Source organism: Psammomys obesus, unplaced genomic scaffold (genome assembly GCF_907164565.1).
Source record: "Psammomys obesus unplaced genomic scaffold, mPsaObe1.curated_primary_1811, whole genome shotgun sequence".
Taxonomy (NCBI): Eukaryota; Metazoa; Chordata; class Mammalia; order Rodentia; family Muridae; genus Psammomys; species Psammomys obesus.
In genome coordinates, this window is record NW_026596046.1 from 22,404,322 (window position 1) to 22,416,777 (window position 12,456).

Genomic DNA, 12,456 nt, shown 5'->3' on the forward strand with positions numbered 1-12,456 from the left:
GGAGGCTCCTAACTTATTTCCTGTTTTCTTCTTCTTCTGGTGTACATCCTCTTTGCCTTTCGGGATAGGGATTGAGCATTTTAGCAAGAGTCCTCCCTTTTGATTAGTTTAGGTGTACAGATTTTAGTAGGTTTATTCTATATGATATGTCTATATGAGTGAGTATTTACCGTGTGCGTCTTTCTGCTTCTGGGATAGCTCACTCAAAATGATCTTTTCCAGATTCCACCATTTACCTGCAAATTTCATGATTTCCTTGTTTTTTTATTGCTGAGTAATATTCCATTGTGTAGATGTATCACAATTTCTTTATCTATTCCTTCACTGAGGGGCATCTGGGCTGTTTCCAGCTTCTGGCTATTACAAATAAAGCTGCTACAAACATGGTTGAGCAAATGTCCTTATTGTGTACTTGAGTCCCTTTTGGGTATATGCCTAGGAGTGGTATAGCTGGTTCTTGAGGAAACACTATTATAAACATTTTTTATGTTGATAAGTTACAACAAGATTGTAGGAGATTTAAATATACTGTTTTATAGAGATATTATTTTTATGGAGACATTGTGTGTTTGTGTAGCCCTGGCTCTGTCTCTTTCTTGAGTGGTGGGGTTAAGATATTAAGTAATTGTTTTATGTTAGTTAGAGTTTCTATCAATTTCTGTGAACTGTAGGTTGTTCTGAGTATTAGTTAATTACTTTGTACTATTTATTTAGCACTAGTTAAATCACCTTTTAGTTTTTGTGGAAGCTCCACTAGAAAACTGTTAGGATACTCTTAATATAAATTAATTATTCAATTTGTGTTAGTCTGAGTTGCTTAACAGTTTGGGCACCATTTTTTAAAGTAAATAAAATGATGTTGGATTAATATCTCATTGGTGTTATTGGTGTTTAACCCATTATCACAATCAAATAAAACACAGACAACCTGTTAGATTTTCTAATACCCTTAAAACATCTTGGACTGGGCAGATAATTCCATCTACACTGTTTTAATAACCTCCCTGTCCATCTCTCAGCCCCCTTCCAATGTCATCCACCTTAACCATCCACATCTGGGCTATCTTCCATCTATAATCTTATAAATACTTGCTTTTATTCTTCATCTGGGCCTTTCCTCACCATTATTGGAATCTTTCCTCCTGGCCCACATGCTTTCTTCTCCACACTAACCCATCATGACATCCTCCTCCTTTCTCTCTTCTCATCTTGTCTGCCATCTTCCCATGATTCTCCTCTTCCCAAAGCCCAGGAACCTTAGCCATGGCTACCCCATTCTGCCTTGCCCAAGTTTTAGGACTTTTAATCAACCAATAAGGTGTAATGTCCTAGGCAGGTTTACAAGACAAGGATAGATGTGTCCAGGCAATAACCAGACCTTGAGCGCCAGGAATTAACATCAAAATACAAGCATCATACCAACCCTCAACAATAGTCCACAGTCTAATGCAGGTCAGCAAAATTCATTTAGTTGTCAGGTCTCTTTACTCTCATTCACCTGGTGACACATTTTACCTTTGATAGCCATGAGATTTTGACTAGTCCTGGTCAACTATGTTGTAGAGTAGTCCTCTGTGTGGCTTGATCATTTTTCATGGAAAGCATACATTTCAAAATTCATGTTCTTTCCACATATGCTATTTTTTAAATTTTTTTATTAATTACACTTTATTCACTTTGTATCCCCCCCATAAGCCACTCCCTCCTCCCCTCCCAATCCCACCCTCCCTCCCTCTTCTTCACGAATGCCCCTCCCCAAGTCCACTGATAGGGGAGGTCCTCCTCTCCTTCCTTCTGATCCTAGTCTATCATATCTCATCAGGAGTGGCTGCATTGTCATTTTCGGTGGCCTGGTAAGGCTGTTCCCCCCTCAGGGGGAGGTGATCAAAGAGCAGGCCAATCAGGTTATGTCAGAGGCAGTCCCTCTTCCCATTCCTATGTAACCCACTTGGACACTAAACTGCCATCCACATAGGCTATTAAGTTGATTACTTGCTTAGTTTCTGCTAGTTTTCTAAGATGTTTAGTGTTCTCGGAGGCATTTTTTGAGATGGAAAATATCCGGCTTCTGTGTTTTACCATCCTTTTACCCAGGACTTTTTGCATCTGCTAATAGTTCTTCTCTGCAACAATTACTACTTCAGTGTATGCCTAATGACAATTTTCTATTATTCCTTTCACAATTAGTTATTGGAATTAGATGACAAAGAAATATGTCCCTTCTACACTGGCCTGCATTACTTTTCTATTCCTGCAATAAACACTATGACCAAAAATAACTTGGGCAAGAAAGAGTTTATTAGGCTTACAGGCTGTTGTCCATCATTGAGGTAAAGGAAGCAAAAACTCAAGGCAGGAGCTAGGAAGGAACTAATGGAGAGAAAACTGAGAACACTGCTTACTGGCTTGCTTTCTCTGTGTTGCTCAGCTACTTTTCTTATACAGCCCAGGAATGGTACACCCACCTAAACCAATAAGTAATAATAATAATAAAAAAAAAACCCTCTCCACAAACATGCCCATGGGCCAGTCTTATGGAGGCAGTTTCTCAGGTGAGAAGCCTTCTTCCCAGGTATGTTTAAATTTGAATCAAGTTGGCAGAAACTAAATAGCACATATTTTATGTCTTATCTACCTACTCATATCAATGTTGATTAATGAATATACACTTGATTGTATGGGCTATACAGTGAGATTATCATTATTCTCTTGCTCAGAATTTCCTGCCAGGGGATCTCCAAGTTGGCTCCTGGTCTCCTTTCCTTTTAAAGCATTCTTTGTGTTTCCATGGCTTATTCAATGTTTTTCTTTTATTTTCCCAGCCCCAAATTCTGATGGAACACTTTCTTCAAGAAGGCCAGGTTTGTTTGTTTTTAAATGTTTGTTCAGTAATGGTATAGCTGAATCTTGAGGTAGCACTATTCCTAATTTTTTGAGAAAGTGCCTGATTGATTTCCAAAGTGGTTGTACAAGTTTACATTCCCACCAGCAATGGAGGAGGGTTCCCCTTTCTTTACAACCTCTCCAGCATGTGTCATCCTTTGAATTTTTGATCTTAGCTGTTTTGATGGGTGTAAGGTGAAATCTCAGCTTTTCAGTTTCATGAGGTCCCATTTATTGATTTTTGATCTTAGAGCCTGTGCTGATATTTGCTCAACTATGTTCATAGCAGCTTTATTCATAATAGCCAGAATGTGGGAACAACGTAGGTGTCCCTTAACTGAAAAATGGATATAGAAATTGTGATACATTTACACAATGGAATACTACTCAGCTATTAAAAACAAAGAAATTATAAAAATTTCAGGCAAATGGATGGAACTAGGAAAGATCATCCTGAGAGAGGTAACCCAGAAGCAGAAAGACACACATGGTATATACTCACTTATAAGTGGATATTAGACATTTAATATAGGATAAACATACTAAAATCTATAGTCCTAAAGAAGCTAAGTAACAAGGAGGACCCTAGGGAAGAGGCTTTAATCCTCAGTCAGAAGAGCAAACAAGATAGACATCTGAAGTAGCAGAAGACAGGGAACAGTACAGAAGCCTTCCGCAGGGGGCTTCTGAAAGACTCTACCAAGCAGTGTATGAAAGCAGATTCAGAGACTCATAGCCAAACTTTGGGCAGAGTGCAGGAATTTTATGGAAGAAGGGGGGCGGCTAGAAAGACCTGGAGGGGACAGGAGCTCCACAAGGAGATCAAAAGAACCAAACAACAAAACAAAACAAAAAAAACAACAAAAAACAAAACAAAACAACAACAACAAAACTGGATTCATGGGGTTCTGCAGAGACTGATGAATCAACCAAGGATCATGCATAAAGAGGACCCCTTGCTCAGGTGTAGCCCATGGCAGCTCAGTATTCATGGGGGTTCCCTAGTAAGGGAAGCAGGAGTAGGATTCAGTGACCAGCTCTTTGACCACCTCCCCCTGGTGAGATGGTTTAACTAGGCCACAGAGAAAGAAGATCCAGACAGTCCTGATGAGACCTGATAGGCTAGGGTTAGCTAGTAGGGGAAGAGGGCCTCCCTCTATCAGTGGCCTAGGAGAGGGACATAGAGGGGGAAGAGGGAGGGATGATGGGACCGGGAGGAGATGAGGGAGGGGACTGCAGCTGGGATACAAAGTGAATAAATTGTGATAAACAATAACAATAAAGAAAAAATAAAATATAGAATAACATTTAGGAACTGAAGGGTTAATGGGAAAAATAGCAAGGTCAGTACAGAACTGTAAATGTCTAGTCTTTGTCTGTCTTGGAAAATCTTAGAGCTCCATCTAGTGACCACTTGGTTCACTATGCAAGCAGTAAACTAGAGCTAAGATTTTAAACTGGTGGGGGAGTAAAGAACAGGTCATGGATTTGAGAAAGAGCCAGAGGGGGAGCAAGAGCAAGAGCGAGAGCAAGCGAGAGAAGGAGAGAGCAAGAGAGCAAGAGAGTAAGTAAGCTAGAGAGAGAAAGAGAGAGGGAGGGACAGAGACAGACACAGATGGAGGAGGGAGGTATGCATGTGTGTGTACATGGGAGGAGTTGCTGGGTGGGGGGAGAGGGGTGGAAATGATGTAAGTAGAGCATGCATATATGGAATTCTCAAAAATTAAACAATTAAATAAGGCAAAGAGTAGAGTGGGATTGCTTGTTTCGCTTCAGAGTTTTGAAAAAATGCTTGATTTTTTTCCCCACTTAAAATAATGTTGGTTATTGGTATATTACTTATAATTTTTTATTATATTGCATCCAACTATTCTTTCTGTTCATAGTTTCTGCAGGCCTTTTTATTATGAAGAGATGTTGAAATTTGTTGAAGGCCTTTTCTGCTTTGATATATGACTTCCGTCTTTATACGCTGAATTACACATACTGATTTACATATGTGGAACTAACTTTGCATCCTTTGGAAAAAAATGAACTTTCATGGTTTGTGATCTCTGTGTGCTCTTGCATTTGATTTGCTCTTGTACACGTTGATGGAAATGTAAACCAGTATAGTCACCTTGGAAATCACTATGGAGAGAACAAACAAAAACCAAATAAACCCAACCAAATAACAATAAGAACAGCAACAATAAAACTCAACTCTAAATAGACCTACTATATTAACCCAGCTCTAGTGCTTCTAGGTGTATACTCAAAAAATTGTATTTCCTATCACAGAGATATTTGCACATCTGTATTCACTGCTGCTTTATTCACAACAGTTAGGGAATGAGATCAACTTAGATGCCCATCAGCTGAGGAACTGTTAAGAAGAATTGGAGTATGTACACACAAAGGACTGTTACTCACCTGAAAAGAAAATGTGACCATGAAGTTTTCATGCAAATGGAGAGAACTGCAGAAGTTATACTGTGTGAGACAACCAGGCTCAGGAAGACCATTGCTGCATGTTCTTTCTCATATGTGAATTCCACCTTTGAATCCTTTGTATGCTTAACTTGGCATAGACGAGGAAGCCGAGTATTTAGAAACAAGACATTGGTCATGGACCTATTAAGAGAGGGGATGTAGAGAATCATAAGGAAATGAGAGAAGAGAGGGGGATAACGAGGGCCGAACATGTTCAGACATGGATGGGCAAGACATGGGGAAAGGAGGGAGAGGGAAGGCGAAGCCAAAATGAGTTATAAAAAAGACACGTGGAAACCTGAAATCTTGAAATACAGGTACAAAAATATAACTAGAAAGGACAATATGCAACTTGATATGCTGGGGTGGGTAGCTGGGAGGACTTACCTTCTTTGAGGAGTAGGGAAGGAGGGATAAGGGAAACAGGGAAAGAATGTGAGACCTGGAGGAGAGGGAGGGGCTTATGACTGGGATGTAATGTGAATAAATAAAACATTAAATTAATAAAGAAAGAATAGTAGAACCCAGGTTACGTGAAAGAACAGGGGTTGGGGAATCTCTGGGTTAGAGTTATAAATAGAGATGGTGAAGAGAGAGAAAAGAGAGCAAGATGAGGGTTGTGGGTTAAGTGAAAGAACATACCAAGAAGTCTTATAGAAAATCCACTAGTATTTTATATTATATATTTTAATTATTTTGATGTTATATATTTATATGTTTTAATATGCTATATATTTAATTCACAGACTAAAATTATTCTATAAACTAATTAAAATACATAATATAAAATGTATAACACTAATTTTTTCTAGTTCTAATTCTGTCAAGGATTTTTTTTATTTCAGTGGTGGATAAGTGTATAATATATATTCCATATGAAAGTGTAAAGTTTAATGTGACTCTTCATAGCTTCCATTTAGAATGCCAATTTCTAACTATATATAAGTTCATTAAGTTGTATGGGCTTTAGGTCTGGTTAATTTTGCTGTGTGATGTTTTTACTTATTTTCTAAAGTTTTTAAATTAATTAATTAATTAACTTTACAGTCTAATCACAGCTTCCCCTTCCTCCTCTCCTCTCTTTCTCTCCCTCTTAACTCCTCTTCCTCCACTCCCCCTTTTTCTCCCCAGAGAAGGGGAGGCTCCCACGGATATCAATCTGCCTTGAAATATCAAGCTACAGCAGGATAGGTGCATCTTCTTCTATTGAGGTTAGACAAGGCTGTCCAGTTAGGGGAAAGAGATCCAAAGTCAGGCAATAGAATCATAAATAGCCCCTGCCCCTGCTCTTAGGGGTTCCACATGAAGACCCAGCTGCACATCAGTTACATATGTGTGGCGGACCTAGGTCCGCCCCATGCATGTTCTCTGGTTGGTGGTTCAGTCTCAGTGAGCTTCCCTGGGCCGAGGTTAGTTGATTCTGTAGGTTTTCTTGAGGTGTCATTGATCTCTCTGGCTTCCTTAGTCTTTCCTCCCCTTCCACAAGATTCCCTGAGCTCTACCCAATGTTTGGCTGTGGGTCTCTGCATCTGTTTCCATTAGTTGCTGGGTGAAGCCTCTCAATGACAGTTATGCTAGCCTCCTGTCTGCAAGAATAGCAGAATGTCATTAATAGCGTCAGAGGTGTGCTTCTCTCATGGCATGGATTTCAAGGTGGGCCACCCATTGGTTGGCCAGTCACTCAATTTCTGCTTCCTTTTTATCCCTGCACATCTTGTAGGCAGGAAAATTGTGGGTCGAAGGTTTTGTGGCTGGGTTGGTGTTCCCATCTCTCCATTGAGAATCTTACCTTATCACAGAAGGTGGCCATTTCAGGTTCCACATCCCCTACCACTAGGAATCTTAGCTAGGACCACCCTGAAAGATTCCTGAGCATTTCCGTTGTCTTAGGTTTCTAGCTCCTATCAAAGATGCCCCTCCATTCCAGTTCTGTTTCTGTCTGTTCTCCCTACACTTAATCCCTCCTGTTCCCCTTTCTTTCTACCTCCTCTTCTATCCAGTTCATTCCACCCATCCACTCCCTGATGTCTATTCTATTTTCTTTTCTCAGCGAGATTCAGGTATCCTTCCTTGGGCCCTCCTTGTTACTCAGCTTCCTTGGGTCTGTGGATTGTAGGATGGTTATGGCTAAAGTCCATTTATACAGGAGTACATACCATGTTTGTTTTTCTGGGTCTGGATTACCTCACTCAGGATGATATTTTCTGGTTCCACCCATTTGCCTGCAAATTTCATGAATTCTTTGTTTTTGATAGCTGAGTCATATTCCATTATGTAAATTTACCACTTTAAAAAAATCCGTTCTTTGGGTGAGAGGCAACTTGGCTGTTTTCAGTTTATGCCTATTTTGTATAGAGCTGCTATAAACATAGTTGAGCAAGTGTCCTTGTGGTATGGTGGAACATCTTCTGGGCATATGCCCAGGGGTGATATAGCTGTGTCTTGAGGTGGAACTATTCCCATTTTTCTGAGAAAGTGCCAAATTGATTTCCGAAGTGGTTTGTACAAGTTTTCACTTCTACTAGCAGTGAGGATTGTTCCCCTTGCTCCATATCATCTCCAGCATGAGCTGTCATTTGGGTTTTTGATCTTAGCCATTCTGACCAGTGTAAGATAGAATCTCAGGGTCATTTTGAGTTGCATTTTCCTGATGACTAAGGATGTTGAAGATTTTTTTAAAAAGTGCTTCCCAGTCATTAGAGATTCCTCTGTCAAGAATTATCTGTTTAACTCAGTACCCCACTTTTAAACTGGATTATTAGGTTTGTTGCTGTTTAATTTCTTGAGTTCTCTATATATTTTGGATATCATCCCTCTGAAAGATGTAGGGTTGGTGAACATATTTTCCCAATCTGTAAGCTGCTGTTTTGTTCTGTTGATGGTGTTGTTTGCCTTACAGAATCTTTTCAGTTTCATGAGGTCCCATTTATTAATTGATCTTAGTGCCTGAGCTGTTGGTGTTCTGTTCAGGAAATTGTCTCCTGTGCCAGTACATTCAAGGCTATTCCTCATTTTCTCTTTTATCAGATTTAGTGTATCTGGTTTTATGTTGAGGTTGTTGATTCACTTGGACTTGAGTTTTGTGCAAGGTGATAAAAATGGATCTACTTGCATTCTTCTACATTCAGATATCCAGTTAGAACAACACCATTTGTTGAAGATGCTTTTCTTTTCTCATTTTATAGTTTTGCCTTTTTTTTTTTTGTCAAAAATCAAGTATCCATAGTGTGTGGTTTACTTCTTGGCTTTTGATTTGATTCCATTGATCAACCTGTCTCTTTTTATGCCAATACCATGCAGGTGTTTTTTTTTTTTGTTACTATTGCTCCATAGTACAGCCTGAAATCAGGAATGGGGATAACTCCAGAACTTCTTTTATTGTACAGGATTGTTTTCTAAAATTTTAAATGATAAAGTTTGGAAAATTAAATTTTAAAAAGGAAATGGTGAGAAATGTTTTGAATGTGCGTACAATGCTGCTCCCAGAATATATGTGTCAGCTGATGAAACTGCAAGCACTATGCATGGGAACCTTTCCCAGAAGCACTCAAAACAGCACAGGCTATTGCTGTTGTCCTGGGTCATTCCATCATGCTAAATGTCAAGACTCTATTGCTGAAGGCATCTCTAATTTTAGATGTTGGTTATCTAAAAATCAATCTCAAATTATTATTGAAAGATATATATATATATATATATATATATATTAATTTTTGTTAGTTTGTTGCTTTGTGGTATTTTCTTTTGATTGCTTGTTCTGAAATTATTCATTCCTTGTGCCTTCTTGACTTGGCTCATATTTGCTTTCAGACTGAAGTATTCCTTCCTGTGTCCTCTGTAGAGCTGACTTAGTGATAATAAATTCTCTTAATCTGTTTTATCATGGACAATTGTTTTTCAAGACAATGCTGCCTTAACCGGAACTCCCATTGTAATTTCTAGTAGAATAACTATTCGGCACGCAATCCATTTCACTACTGCGTTCAGTAGTAAGTGCTCAGGGTAAGCTCTTCTTTAGGAATCTATAGAGACCACACAAGATATTAAGAATCGTGAGAGCTGTTGTTGTAATCTACTGATCATGGGAAGGGGGCGCCTCAGTACTTGTAAACGAATTTACAAGTTCTTTAAATTAGCACATAGCTACCACACATTGCTCTCCTAAATGCAAGAGTATTTATTATGGCATATAACCAGTTGATCTTAGAATTGTGAAGGTTGTATGAGATATTAGACAGCTCACAATAGCTCATGAGTTCAGTTCCAGGGAATTTGATATCCTCTTCCTGTCCTCATGGGCACCCATGTCCTTATGTCATACACACTCACACAAACATACATCTACTTATAAAAAATAAAATCTTAAAAATTCCTAAACAGGAGGCCATGTCAGCTCATGTAGAAGTCATTGCTGGCAGGAGGCGAATGGTAGCCATGGTGCCTGTGATTGCTGCCTGCATCCTGTAATGAAAGAAGTCTTTGTGGGAAACAGAGAAGCAAACAGCTACAATTTGTGTGTTTTAAACATTATTGGCCCATAAACTGTATCAATGTCTTTTTTTATACCAATGTGTGATTTTCACACAAATAAGGAAAGCTGTAAATGGAATAAAAGTGAAGCACATTTACAAGCAACCATGGCTTACACGTTGGAATTTTGGAACTTAGCACTTCTGCTTCTAAAGGACTTACAAAAGTGACCACTCATCTGCCCCATATTAAAAGCATTTTAAATTCTGTTTCAAAGGCTATTTTTTATTTTAAATTTTAATTTTTATATTAAGTACATTTTATTCGCTTTGTATCCCAGCTGTAGCCCCCTCTCTCATTCCTTCCCCAACCCACCCTCTCTCCCTCATCTCCTCCCATGCCCCTCTCTAAGTTCACTGATACGGGAGGTCCTCCTCCCCTTCCATAAGACCCTAGCTTATCCAGTCTCATCCAAACTGGCTGCATTGTCCTCCTCTGTGGTCTGGCAAGGCTGCCCCTCCCCCGCTCAGGGATGGTGGCGGTAAAAGAGCCAGCCACTGAGTTCATGTCAGAGACAGTCCCTGTTCCCCCTATTATGGAACCCACGTGAATACTGAGCTGCCATGGGCTATATCTGAGCAGGGGTTCTAGATTATATCCATGAATGGTCCTTGGCTGGAGTAGCAGTCTCAGAAAAGACCCCTGTGTCCAGATATTTTGGTTCTGTTACTCTCCTTGTGGAGCTCCTGTCCCCTCCAGGTCTTTCTATCTCCCCCTTCTTTCACATAATTCCCTGAACTCTGCCCAAAGTTTGGTTATAAGTCTCAGCATCTGCTTTGATACCCTGCTGGGTAGAGTCTTTTAGAGGCCCTCTGTGGTAGGCTCCTGTCCTTTTTCCTGTTTTCTCCTTTTTCCAATGTCTAGTCCATTTATCTTTCTGAGTGAGGATTGATCATCTTACCCAGGGTCCTCCTCCTTGCTTAGTTTTTTTAGGTGTACAGATTTTAGTATGTTTACCCTATATTATATGTCTAGTATCCACTTTCAAGTGAGTATATGCCATATATGTCTTTCTGCTTTTGGGACATTAAAGGCTATTTTTGAGAGTCAAAATGAAATGGTTTCATGATTAGCTCAATTTATGCCAAGTTTTCAGATATTAAGAAAAGTATCAGGGGATGGTTAAAACAACAAAAATGTAAAACAAGCCATTGAGTCTCTGAAATACTATAGTGATAAACAAGCACAAAATAATTCTTTCGTGGAACAGAAAAGTTACCTTCCAGATAAAGAAGAAGATACAGGTAAGAATAGCCTTTTCCATTACATGTACAGTATAACTGTCAGATTTAGAGAGTCACTCTACCTTTTTGCAAATCATATTAATTCATACTTCAAGTACAAGGAAAAAAAACTATCTCTGTCAAAATAGGATAAACATCTTTAAGGCAAACCAGACCTCAAAGAAGGGGAATCCAGTTCTCCTGGCCCTGACATCCTGACAGGCTAGACTCAGAATCTCCCCTAGATGCTGGGGACAAAATTTTCAGCCCTAGTTGGATGCTTGAGGTTATTCCAGTGTCTGCAAACAAAGTATGGCTAATTTCTTTTCTCGTTCCACTGAAGGTGTACAAGCCTTAGATTGGTGGACTTGTATCCAAATTAAAGTCAGCCAGAAAGTCAGGAAGAGCCTGCTAAAACTGAGCAAGCTATTAGCAAAGACAAGAAGTCAAAGGAGAGAAAGCATGTGTCCTTTCAGTGAGAAATTGAGATTATTTCCAGTGAGAGTATTGACAACAGGACTCTGGCCTTAGTTCAGGCCTTGAGAAGAACAACCAACCCAAAGGTCTGCATTACTCAGACTTGAAGAACTGACTTTTCATTTTCTAGAATTTTCCGAATGAAAAGGAGTGGCTGTCAAGAAAAAAAAATATTCCAGATTAATTTTGACTGAGACAAATTAAGGATGAAACTCTTCAGGCTGCAGTTAGAGAAATTTTGGCCTTAATTGGTTATGTGGATACAGTGAAAGGCAGAGGAATCAAATCCTCACCATTGGTGGTGGGGGAGCAAAAGGCGCGGTTGCTCTTCAGACTCAGTGGAAGTTGGTTTACTCAGAAGCCAATTCATCAGATCTTTAATTACATCTATGGTTAAGCCCACTGACTCCTCACAGCCCAACACTCCGTATTTCCTCTTTAGTTCGGAGTTAGGCAAAGTAGAACCACTAGGTGGCATCAGTGTAACTCTTAATATAAAATTTTGGGGAACGCTTAAACGCTATGGACTCAAAATATTCAGTAGACACAACACTAGGAGTATTTACACATTTGTCTTGGGATACTTGAAAATTCATTTTCCTGTAAATTTGTGTATTTTATTTACATTTTCACTGCACTATATTTTCTCATGAGTTTTCTGTCTCTACATAAGTGACCATGTCTAAGTTCATATTCAGAGGATTTGCAGCTCTTGCAAGGCTTGGTAAATCTTACTGAATCTTAGTAAGTCTATAATCTTTTTTCTTTTTTATTTATGTTTTTATTAATTACAGTTTATTCATTTTGTTTCCCACCTGTAGCTCTCTCCCTCCCTCCTTCCCAATCCCACCCCCTTCCTCTTCTCCACCCT

General features: G+C 39.3%; 1 pseudogene; it reads left to right on the plus strand.

Annotated features, from left to right (window-relative positions):
• Positions 1-5,565: 5,565 nt before the first annotated feature.
• LOC129688427 (calcium-independent phospholipase A2-gamma-like) lies at positions 5,566-11,982 on the plus strand (annotated as a pseudogene).
• The last annotated feature ends 474 nt before the right edge of the window (positions 11,983-12,456 follow it).